At 41.9% G+C, this 12,839-nt stretch overlaps 1 pseudogene; it reads right to left on the bottom strand.

The window, feature by feature from the left end:
- Positions 1 to 7,784: 7,784 nt before the first annotated feature.
- Positions 7,785 to 7,992, bottom strand: LOC146076285 (U2 spliceosomal RNA; annotated as a pseudogene).
- Between the last annotated feature and the right edge of the window lie 4,847 nt (positions 7,993 to 12,839).

Raw genomic sequence — 12,839 nt, forward strand, 5'->3', positions numbered from 1 at the left:
ATGCTCTTTTTATCAACTATCTGTGGCTGGTTCTGCAGGTGTTCAATTAAACTAGGGTTAGGAAGGACCTCAGTAAGTTATGGAGAGTAAATAAAGCCCTTATGCAAATTAGTTTAGAATTGAGACCATCTGATTGGTTGATACAATTGTCATTCAAAATAAGCCATTCTGATTGGTTTATGTAATGTCAGTCAACAGTTTTCTATTTTACAACTTTTGCTCGGACCATCATGCAATAGTCTTCAACCAGCAAGACAATTGGTCAAGAATGCTCTTGTTATCAACTATCTGTGGCTGGCTCTGCAGGTGTTCAATTAAACTAGGGTTAGGAAGGACCTCAGTAAGTTATGGAGAGTAAATAAAGCCCTTATGCAAATTAGTTTAGAATTGAGACCATCTGATTGGTTGATACAATTGTCATTCAAAATAAGCCATTCTGAGTGGTTTATATAATGTCAGTCAACAGTCTTCTATTTCACAACTTTTGCTTGGACCATCATGCAATAGTCTTAACCCAGCAAGACAATTGGTCAAGAATGCTCTTTTAATCAACTATCTGTGGCTGGTTCTGCAGGTGTTAAATTAAACTAGGGTTAGGATGGACCTCAGTAAGTTATGGAGAGCAAATAAAGCCATTATGCAAATTAGTTTAGAATTGAGATCACCTGATTGGTTGATGCAATTGTCATTCAAAATAAGCCATTCTGATTGGTTTATGTACTGTCAGTCAACAGTTTTCTATTTTACAACTTTTGCTGGGACCATCATGCAATAAATAGTCTTCAACCAGCAAGACAATTGGTCAAGAATGCTCTTGTTATCCACTATCTGTGGCTGGTTCTGAAGGTGTTCAATTAAACTAGGGTTAGGAAGGACCTCAGTAAGTTATGGAGAGTAAATAAAGCCCTTATGCAAATTAGTTTAGAATTGAGACCATCTGATTGGTTGATGCAATTGTCATGTAAAATAAGCCATTCTGATTGGTTTATGTACTGTCAGTCAACAGTTTTCTATTTTACAACTTTTGCTGGGACCATCATGCAATAGTCTTCAACCAGCAAGACAATAGGTCAAGAATGCTCTTGTTTTCAACTATCTGTGGCTGGTTCTGCAGGTGTTCAATTAAACTAGGGTTAGGAAAGACCTCAGTAAGTTATGGAGAGCAAATAAAGCGCTTATGCAAATTAGTTTAGAATTGAGATCATCTGATTGGTTGATGCAATTGTCATTCAAAATAAGCCACTCTGATTGGTTTATGTACTGTTAGTCAACAGTTTTCTATTTTACAACTTTTGCTGGGACCATCATGCAATAGTCTTCAACCAGCAAGACATTTGGTCAAGAATGCTCTTGTTATCAACTATCTGTAGCTTGTTCTGCAGGTGTTCAATTAAACTAGGGGCAGGAAGGACCTCAGTAAGTTATGGAGAGTAAAAAAAGCCCTTATGCAAATTAGTTTAGAATTGAGGCCATCTGATTGGTTGATACAATTGTCATTCAAAATAAGCCATTCTGATTGGTTTATATAATGTCAGTCAACAGTTTTCTATTTTACAACTTTTGCTGGGACCATCATGCAATAGTCTTCAACCAGCAAGACAATTGGTCAACAATGCTCTTGTTATCAACTATCTGTGGTCGGTTATGCAGGTGTTCAATTAAACTAGGGTTAGGATGGACCTCAGTAAGTTATGGAGAGCAAATAAATCCATTATGCAAATTAGTTTAGAATTGAGATCATCTGATTGGTTGATGCAATTGTGATCATCTGATTGGTTGATGCAATTGTCATTCAAAATAAGCCATTCTGATTGGTTTATGTACTGTCAGTCAACAGTTTTCTATTTTACAACTTTTGCTGGGACCATCATACAATAGTCTTCAACCAGCAAGACAATTGGTCAAGAATGCTCTTGTTATCAACTATCTATGGCTGGTTCTGAAGGTGTTCAATTAAACTAGAATTAGGAAGGACCTCAGTAAGTTATGGAGAGTAAATAAAGCCCTTATGCAAATTAGTTTAGAATTGAGACCATCTGATTGGTTGATACAATTGTCATTCAAAATAAGAAATTCTGATTGGTTTATGTAATGTCAGTCAACAGTTTTCTATTTTACAACTTTTGCTGGGACCATCATGCAATAGTCTTCAACCAGCAAGACAATTGGTCAAGAATGCTCTTTTTATCAACTATCTGTGGCTGGTTCTGCAGGTGTTCAATTAAACTAGGGTTAGGAAGGACCTCAGTAAGTTATGGAGAGTAAATAAAGCCCTTATGCAAATTAGTTTAGAATTGAGACCATCTGATTGGTTGATACAATTGTCATTCAAAATAAGCCATTCTGATTGGTTTATGTAATGTCAGTCAACAGTTTTCTATTTTACAACTTTTGCTCGGACCATCATGCAATAGTCTTCAACCAGCAAGACAATTGGTCAAGAATGCTCTTGTTATCAACTATCTGTGGCTGGCTCTGCAGGTGTTCAATTAAACTAGGGTTAGGAAGGACCTCAGTAAGTTATGGAGAGTAAATAAAGCCCTTATGCAAATTAGTTTAGAATTGAGACCATCTGATTGGTTGATACAATTGTCATTCAAAATAAGCCATTCTGAGTGGTTTATATAATGTCAGTCAACAGTCTTCTATTTCACAACTTTTGCTTGGACCATCATGCAATAGTCTTAACCCAGCAAGACAATTGGTCAAGAATGCTCTTTTAATCAACTATCTGTGGCTGGTTCTGCAGGTGTTAAATTAAACTAGGGTTAGGATGGACCTCAGTAAGTTATGGAGAGCAAATAAAGCCATTATGCAAATTAGTTTAGAATTGAGATCACCTGATTGGTTGATGCAATTGTCATTCAAAATAAGCCATTCTGATTGGTTTATGTACTGTCAGTCAACAGTTTTCTATTTTACAACTTTTGCTGGGACCATCATGCAATAAATAGTCTTCAACCAGCAAGACAATTGGTCAAGAATGCTCTTGTTATCCACTATCTGTGGCTGGTTCTGAAGGTGTTCAATTAAACTAGGGTTAGGAAGGACCTCAGTAAGTTATGGAGAGTAAATAAAGCCCTTATGCAAATTAGTTTAGAATTGAGACCATCTGATTGGTTGATGCAATTGTCATGTAAAATAAGCCATTCTGATTGGTTTATGTACTGTCAGTCAACAGTTTTCTATTTTACAACTTTTGCTGGGACCATCATGCAATAGTCTTCAACCAGCAAGACAATAGGTCAAGAATGCTCTTGTTTTCAACTATCTGTGGCTGGTTCTGCAGGTGTTCAATTAAACTAGGGTTAGGAAAGACCTCAGTAAGTTATGGAGAGCAAATAAAGCGCTTATGCAAATTAGTTTAGAATTGAGATCATCTGATTGGTTGATGCAATTGTCATTCAAAATAAGCCACTCTGATTGGTTTATGTACTGTTAGTCAACAGTTTTCTATTTTACAACTTTTGCTGGGACCATCATGCAATAGTCTTCAACCAGCAAGACATTTGGTCAAGAATGCTCTTGTTATCAACTATCTGTAGCTTGTTCTGCAGGTGTTCAATTAAACTAGGGGCAGGAAGGACCTCAGTAAGTTATGGAGAGTAAAAAAGCCCTTATGCAAATTAGTTTAGAATTGAGGCCATCTGATTGGTTGATACAATTGTCATTCAAAATAAGCCATTCTGATTGGTTTATGTAATGTCAGTCAACAGTTTTCTATTTTACAACTTTTGCTGGGACCATCATGCAATAGTCTTCAACCAGCAAGACAATTGGTCAAGAATGCTCTTTTTATCAACTATCTGTGGCTGGTTCTGCAGGTGTTCAATTAAACTAGGGTTAGGATGGACCTCAGTAAGTTATGGAGAGCAAATAAATCCATTATGCAAATTAGTTTAGAATTGAGATCATCTGATTGGTTGATGCAATTGTCATTCAAAATAAGCCATTCTGATTGGTTTATGTACTGTCAGTCAACAGTTTTCTATTTTACAACTTTTGCTGGGACCATCATACAATAGTCTTCAACCAGCAAGACAATTGGTCAAGAATGCTCTTGTTATCAACTATCTGTGGCTGGTTCAGCAGGTGTTCAATTAAACTAGGGTTAGGAAGGACCTCAGTAAGTTATGGAGAGTAAATAAAGCCCTTATGCAAATTAGTTTAGAATTGAGACCATCTGATTGGTTGATACAATTGTCATTCAAAATAAGCCATTCTGATTGGTTTATGTAATGTCAGTCAACAGTTTTCTATTTTACAACTTTTGCTCGGACCATCATGCAATAGTCTTCAACCAGCAAGACAATTGGTCAAGAATGCTCTTGTTATCAACTATCTGTGGCTGGCTCTGCAGGTGTTCAATTAAACTAGGGTTAGGAAGGACCTCAGTAAGTTATGGAGAGTAAAAAAGCCCTTATGCAAATTAGTTTAGAATTGAGGCCATCTGATTGGTTGATACAATTGTCATTCAAAATAAGCCATTCTGATTGGTTTATGTAATGTCAGTCAACAGTTTTCTATTTTACAACTTTTGCTGGGACCATCATGCAATAGTCTTCAACCAGCAAGACAATTGGTCAAGAATGCTCTTTTTATCAACTATCTGTGGCCTGTTCTGCAGGTGTTCAATTAAACTAGGGGCAGGAAGGACCTCAGTAAGTTATGGAGAGTAAAAAAAGCCCTTATGCAAATTAGTTTAGAATTGAGGCCATCTGATTGGTTGATACAATTGTCATTCAAAATAAGCCATTCTGATTGGTTTATGTACTGTCAGTCAACAGTTTTCTATTTTACAACTTTTGCTGGGACCATCATGCAATAGTCTTCAACCAGCAAGACAATTGGTCAAGAATGCTCTTGTTATCAACTATCTGTGGCTTGTTCTGCAGGTGTTCAATTAAACTAGGGGCAGGAAGGACCTCAGTAAGTTATGGAGAGTAAAAAAAGCCCTTATGCAAATTAGTTTAGAATTGAGACCATCTGATTGGTTGATACAATTGTCATTCAAAATAAGCCATTCTGATTAATTTATGTAATGTCAGTCGACAGTTTTCTATTTTACAACTTTTGCTGGGACCATCATGCAATAGTCTTAATCCAGCAAGACAATAGGTCAAGAATGCTCTTTTTATTAACCAGCTGTGGCTGGTTCTGCAGGTGTTCAATTAAACTAGGGTTAGGAAGGACCTCAGTAAGTTATGGAGAGTAAATAAAGCCCTTATGCAAATTAGTTTAGAATTGAGATCATCTGATTGGTTAATGCAATTGTCATTCAAAATAAGCCACTCTGATTGGTTTATGTACTGTCAGTCAACAGTTTTCTATTTTACAACTTTTGCTGGGACCATCATGCAATAGTCTTCAACCAGCAAGACAATTGGTCAAGAATGCTCTTGTTATCAACTATCTGTGGCCTGTTCTGCAGGTGTTCAATTAAACTAGGGGCAGGAAGGACCTCAGTAAGTTATGGAGAGTAAAAAAAGCCCTTATGCAAATTAGTTTAGAATTGAGGCCATCTGATTGGTTGATACAATTGTCATTCAAAATAAGCCATTCTGATTGGTTTATGTACTGTCAGTCAACAGTTTTCTATTTTACAACTTTTGCTGGGACCATCATGCAATAGTCTTCAACCAGCAAGACAATTGGTCAAGAATGCTCTTGTTATCAACTATCTGTGGCTTGTTCTGCAGGTGTTCAATTAAACTAGGGGCAGGAAGGACCTCAGTAAGTTATGGAGAGTAAAAAAAGCCCTTATGCAAATTAGTTTAGAATTGAGGCCATCTGATTGGTTGATACAATTGTCATTCAAAATAAGCCATTCTGATTAATTTATGTAATGTCAGTGAACAGTTTTCTATTTTACAACTTTTGCTGGGACCATCATGCAATAGTTTTCAACCAACAAGACAATTGGTCAAGTATGCTCTTGTTATTAACTCTCTGTGGCTGGTTCTGCAGGTGTTCAATTAAACTAGGGTTAGGAAGGACCTCAGTAAGTTATGGAGAGTAAATAAAGCCCTTATGCAAATTAGTTTAGAATTGAGACCATCTGATTGGTTTATACAATTGTCATTCAAAATAAGCCATTCTGATTGGTTTATATAATGTCAGTCAACAGTTTTCTATTTCACAACTTTTGCTCGGACCATCATGCAATAGTCTTCAACCAGCAAGACAATTGTTCAAGAATGCTCTTTTTATCAACTATCTGTGGCTGGTTCTGCAGGTGTTCAATTAAACTAGGGTTAGGATGGACCTCAGTATGTTATGGAGAGCACATAAAGCCATTATGCAAATTAGTTTAGAATTGAGATCACCTGATTGGTTGATGCAATTGTCATTCAAAATAAGCCATTCTGATTGGTTTATGTACTGTCAGTCAACAGTTTTCTATTTTACAACTTTTGCTGGGACCATCATGCAATAGTCTTCAACCAGCAAGGCAATTGGTCAAGAATGCTCTTGTTATCAACTATCTGTGGCTGGTTCTGCAGGTGTTCAATTAAACTAGGGTTAGGAAAGACCTCAGTAAGTTATGGAGAGCAAATAAAGCGCTTATGCAAATTAGTTTAGAATTGAGATCATCTGATTGGTTGATGCAATTGTCATTCAAAATAAGCCACTCTGATTGGTTTATGTACTGTCAGTCAACAGTTTTCTATTTTACAACTTTTGCTGGGACCATCATGCAATAGTCTTCAACCAGCAAGATGAGTTTAAAGAAACTCAGGAGCCCGAGGTGTGCTCCCTACCACCAGTGCTGTGCCTAAACACGTGCAAAAGCGGCCGTGCGATCGAGTGGGCTTATCTCCCGAAGGAGACGGGCCCCGTTTTTCCCCTAACCCCTCTCAGCCATAAGGCCGACGAGGGGAAAATAGGGAACGGTGGGTCCTCTTCGCCGAAGCTTAGAGAGACCCTCATTCCTCAACCCCCGAAAGGGTTAGGACGGTGGGTCCTCCGCACCCCGTGGTTTGGAGAGACCCGCTGTGGACTTCCCTCCGCCTTGCGGCTCGGGGTCGTCCTCGGGGGGGCACGAAGCTCTCCCCAAAAGGCGAGAGCTTCGGCACATTGGGGAAATGGAAGGCCCGTAAGGGACGACCACACAACCCAAAAAAACGTGACAAACTACAAAAAAAAAGAAAACGTGAAGTGACGAACGTGAGAAGGAAAAAAAAAAAAAAATAAATAAAGAAGTCCCTAGCCAGAAGGCCAGGGTGGGGGGTGTGAAAAATTGTCCTACCCCATCCAAAAGGACGAGGTAAGGACGTGAAGCGCTAACCTAGAGGGGAAGTGCGCAGTGCTAGTGCTTACTAGTGCATGGTGATTTTGGGATCACCCGTGCATGTTCGGCACCCCCGAGTTTCCCCGGGGGCACAGTGCAGCCTCGGACTCCAAGCAGCCAGCCAGTCAGCGTCCGACCAAGTGTTTCTCCGTCTCAGCAGCAGGCACTTTCCAGCCCCTGGCATGGGAATGGGTACTCCACTGAGCCTTTCGAAATACTCCCTTAGGGGCTGCACCCCCCTCGGAAGAGCAATCTACTCAGTCCCAGTGTTTCTCCGCTCCCAGGGTTAAGATACTAGGCTGAGCTTTTCGCTGTGCCCAGGCTGGTGGTTAGCCAACCTGGACCAATCTACTCAGTCTCAGCTTTTCTCCGCTCCCTGGGAATGGATACTAGACTGAGCCTTTCGCTGACTCATCCTTCGGGGGCTACGAACCCCGTCAAGAGAGTCAAACTACTAAGCCCAGTGTTTCTCCCCCCCCTCCTACCAGTGGGTTTACGGAGCCTCCTACCACTGGCAGAGGTGAAGATACTTAGTGAGACTTTTCACTACTCCCGGGAAAAAACAGAGGGGTCCCACACCCTCCGCCCATCAGAGCAGCTACTCAGTCCCACCTTTCTCTATTCTCTGCCAGAGGCCAGTCCATACCCACTGATAAGAACAGATACTACACTTGATCTTAGCCAAAAGGCCGAGAAGCGAATTGAGGCCATCTGATTGGTTGATACAATTGTCATTTAAAATAAGCCATTCTGATTGGTTTATATAATGTCAGTCAACAGTTTTCTATTTTACAACTTTTGCTGGGACCATCATGCAATAGTCTTCAACCAGCAAGACAATTGGTCAAGAATGCTCTTGTTATCAACTATCTGTGGCTTGTTCTGCAGGTGTTCAATAAAACTAGGGTTAGGAAGGACCTCAGTAAGTTATGGAGAGTAAAAAAAGCCCTTATGCAAATTAGTTTAGAATTGAGGCCATCTGATTGGTTGATACAATTGTCATTCAAAATAAGCCATTCTGATTGGTTTATGTACTGTCAGTCAACAGTTTTCTATTTTACAACTTTTGCTGGGACCATCATGCAATAGTCTTCAACCAGCAAGACAATTGGTCAAGAATGCTCTTGTTATCAACTATCTGTGGCTTGTTCTGCAGGTGTTCAATAAAACTAGGGTTAGGAAGGACCTCAGTAAATTATGGAGAGTAAATAAAGCCCTTATGCAAATTAGTTTAGAATTGAGACCATCTGATTGGTTGATACAATTGTCATTCAAAATAAGCCATTCTGATTGGTTTATGTAATGTCAGTCGACAGTTTTCTATTTTACAACTTTTGCTGGGACCATCATGCAATAGTCTTCAACCAGCAAGACAATAGGTCAAGAATGCTCTTTTTATTAACCAGCTGTGGCTTGTTCTGCAGGTGTTCAATTAAACTAGGGGCAGGAAGGACCTCAGTAAGTTATGGAGAGTAAAAAAAGCCCTTATGCAAATTAGTTTAGAATTGAGGCCATCTGATTGGTTGATACAATTGTCATGCAAAATAAGCCATTCTGATTAATTTATGTAATGTCAGTGAACAGTTTTCTATTTTACAACTTTTGCTGGGACCATCATGCAATAGTCTTCAACCAGCAAGACAATTGGTCAAGAATGCTCTTATTATCCACTATCTGTGGCTGGTTCTGAAGGTGTTCAATTAAACTAGGGTTAGGAAGGACCTCAGTAAGTTATGGAGAGTAAAGAAAGCCCTTATGCAAATTAGTTTAGAATTGAGACCATCTGATTGGTTGATGCAATTGTCATGTAAAATAAGCCATTATGATTGGTTTATGTACTGTCAGTCAACAGTTTTCTATTTTACAACTTTTGCTGGGACCATCATGCAATAGTCTTCAACCAGCAAGACAATTGGTCAAGAATGCTCTTTTTATCAACTATCTGTGGCTGGTTCTGCAGGTGTTCAATTAAACTAGGGTTAGGAAAGACCTCAGTAAGTTATGGAGAGCAAATAAAGCGCTTATGCAAATTAGTTTAGAATTGAGATCATCTGATTGGTTGATGCAATTGTCATTCAAAATAAGCCACTCTGATTGGTTTATGTACTGTCAGTCAACAGTTTTCTATTTTACAACTTTTGCTGGGACCATCATGCAATAAAAAAAAACTATACACCATTATCTCCAGAATAAGGTAAGTCGTGCTTAAATTGTTCTTCTAATTAATTTGTAAATGTAACCCAAATGCCTTTTTTTCCCAGGGTACCACCCCCACTATCCACGCGCACCCGAAGCGTGGCGAGCGCAGCGAGCCCCGCGAGGGGCGGCGGTACGCGTCCTCCGACCTTTTCATGCCCTACTATCCACGTCGGCGTGGAGTTGAGAATAGAATAGTGTGGCGAGCGCAGCGAGCCACCGAGCCCGAAGCGTGGCGAGCGCAGCGAGCCCCGCGAGGGGACGCGGATACCTTCACAGTTATACGCGTCCCCTCGCGGGCTTCACAGGTGTCCGTGGCGAAAAGCGGACACCTGTGAAGCCCGCGAGGGGACGCGTTTACCTCTCCCCCCCCCTCTCCCCCCCTCCCCCCCTCTCCCCCCCTCCCTCTCCCCCCCCCCAAAATTTATCCAAAAACGCCACAGGCCACTTACATGTGCTCAGGGGCAGGGTGTGGAAGCTAATGCGCGCTCTGTAGTGAGTGAAATGCATGCTGGGACACTTCCTGCCTTCCCTACATGCATTTTTTCAGTTTGAGTGACATTACTGGATGAAATCGCGGTCATCGCGGGCATTGAGGTGTACAATGCACAGCTCGATGCCCGCGATGACCGCGATTTCAATGTTACTTTACTAGTGCTAAAAGTGCATGAAATCGCAGCCATCGCGGGCATCCCAGGCATTGTGGTGTACATTACACAGCTCAATGCCCGAGATGCCCGCGATGACCGCGATTTCAATGTTAACTGGCCTAAAATGATGATGGAATCACATTTCTGTGAACCTCTGTCACACAGAAACAGTGTGAGAGGTGACAGCAGGTGTAATTTTGAGGGGGGCAATAATTGCAGGACAATAATTACAGGGGCACTATAAGGCAAGGGGTGATATACTAAAATGAGATTGCTGTGATCCTCTGTCACACATAAGCAGTGTGAGAGGTGTCAGCAAATGATTTGAGCCAAATGTACATTTAGCAAAAAATTACAGGGACCCAATACAGCTAGGGGTGATTCATGAACTATTACAGGGACCCAATACGGCTAAGGGGGTGATACATGATTAATTACAGGGACAAAATATGGCTAAGGGGTGCAACATTATGGGTGAACACTGCTTAAGATGCCAGGGAATCTAACTACTTTTTTGGGGGTGAGAGCAGGAAATGGGCCTAATTCAGGTGTGTGTGCAAATTCACTCATACATGCAAAATCACTCAACTGACTCAGTAAAGACAAGTTTGAATAAAAGGCAGTAATTTACTTGAATAAAAAATAGATAACATTGAAATGCAAACAAACAGTAGCGTAAAAAAAACAGCTTTACAAGTTTAAAGTCCATAGTTTTTCAGTCATCTTTCTCTAAAAATGTTAAGGCGTGTAAAATACGCTCAAAAGTTTGGTTCATACCTATGCTCTTTCTCCACATAAATTCTTGTAGATAGCCTTCCAGCAAATGTCTGGCAGTACCCCGGTGGCGTTTATTGCGCCATTTCGCCGCCCCCCACATGCGCTCAATGTTCTGGGTGTGCACCCCTGTTGTGGGGTCCACAAAGTTAAACCTATGATTAACTTGAGCGTGCTGGAAGCCTGCCGCCTCCAGCTGTTCTGTATTATAGGCCTTCCAGCAATCGCTGTATATGGTGGAGCCCGGCTCCACATGCTCCACTATGGCAGCCAATAAAGTGGGGGCGTCCCGGGTGGCCACTTTTGTGGCAAAGCACTGCCCAGTTTCCCGGCAGATGCCCCCAAACACCCACTGCTGGGGTAGCACACGGCCGACATGGGACTTGCGGCGTACAAACAGAGTCTCGTCGACCTCGACTATTTTGTCGGGCCCTCCAATGCGGCGCTGGGGCTGAGCCATCAAGTCCATAAGGCACGCCTCCCTCATGTACTTATTGTACAGTACCGTTGTCTTGGGGGAGTTGCCAAGGTGCCGCTCACAGTAGTCGCCGGAAGTCAACTCCTCGGACCAGTTGAAGATGAACCTGATGATGTTCACAAACGACATCCGGCACCCAGGAATGAAGAGGCCAGCGCGGAGACTGATCTTCTGGCGGCAGGCTCTCACGTGGCAGCGCCACATCACCTCCTTCTCGCTGAGCTTCATGGCATGCCCATTGCCGCAGGTAGCTTCCTTGGGCAACAGGTGATGCTCCTGGAGGAATCGGATAGCCTCCGCCTCCGTCTGAGGCAGGGAGTACATGTTCACTCCAGATCCAGATGCCATGGCCATGACAGGAACAGCAGAAACAGCAGAAGGCCGAATTAGCAGCAGGGCCTCAGTCACCAATAGAAACAGCAGCACAGTCTCTGTAATCACGGTAACTCAGCAGCAGAATGAACAGCAGCAGCAACACTGGAATCAGCAGCAGGCTCTCAGGAATCAGTAATAATCAATCAAAACGCAAATCTCTCTCTCTCAAACCACAGCTCCTCTCAACCAACAAATTTCCCCACAAAATCAAGGTCTTTTAAACTGTCACAGGGGGGCGGTCTGAGGCAGTGGGATGTACCCTTTGTTGTTATTGTCCTATAAACATCTGTCACTATGCAGACACAGGGGGTTAGCCTCAGACAGGAGGATGGTGTCAACATGAGTAACTAGGCAGACGGACCTAGGGCAGATGTAGCTAGGCAGACTAAGGGCCATTCCACCTATTACAGATGTTACCATGCAGAATTAGGGTCATTAAAGGGTCATTTGAACCCATTACAGATGTGAGTGTGGCTGGAAATCGCGAAATCGCGGTCATCACGGGCATCTTGTGCACAAAATAACACCCGCAATGCCTCAATCACCGCGATTTTACAATGGGGCCGACGAAAAAGTTGAGGAATCACTGCCATCGCGGTGATCGCGGGCATCTTGTCCACCAAAATAACACCCGCGATGCCTCAATCACCGCGATTTTACATGCTGCCGATTAGAAAGTTGAGGCATCGCGGTCATCGCGGTGATCTTGGGCCGTAAATAGTACCCGCAATGCCTCAATCACCGCGATGAGCGCAATTTTACACCCGACAATCGCGATGAACATCGTGGGCGCCCTTCTAGGTAAAGAGTACCAAACTATTGAACATCGACCATAACCTATAGATGTTTTATAAACATCGATGGCCGATGGCCATCCCTAATGAGTATTGCATCAACCAATCAGATGGTCTAATTTCTAAACTAATTTGCATAAGGGCTTTCTTTGCTCTCCATAATTTACTTAGGTCTTTCCTCACCCTAGTCTTATTGAAAACCTACAAAACTAGCCAAAGATGGTGGGTGACAAGAACATTCACGACTGATTGTCTTGCTGGTTGAAGACTATCACATGATG

Source organism: Crinia signifera, chromosome 4, assembly GCF_055691185.1.
Source record: "Crinia signifera chromosome 4, ASM5569118v1, whole genome shotgun sequence".
In the NCBI taxonomy this organism is placed as follows: Eukaryota; Metazoa; Chordata; class Amphibia; order Anura; family Myobatrachidae; genus Crinia; species Crinia signifera.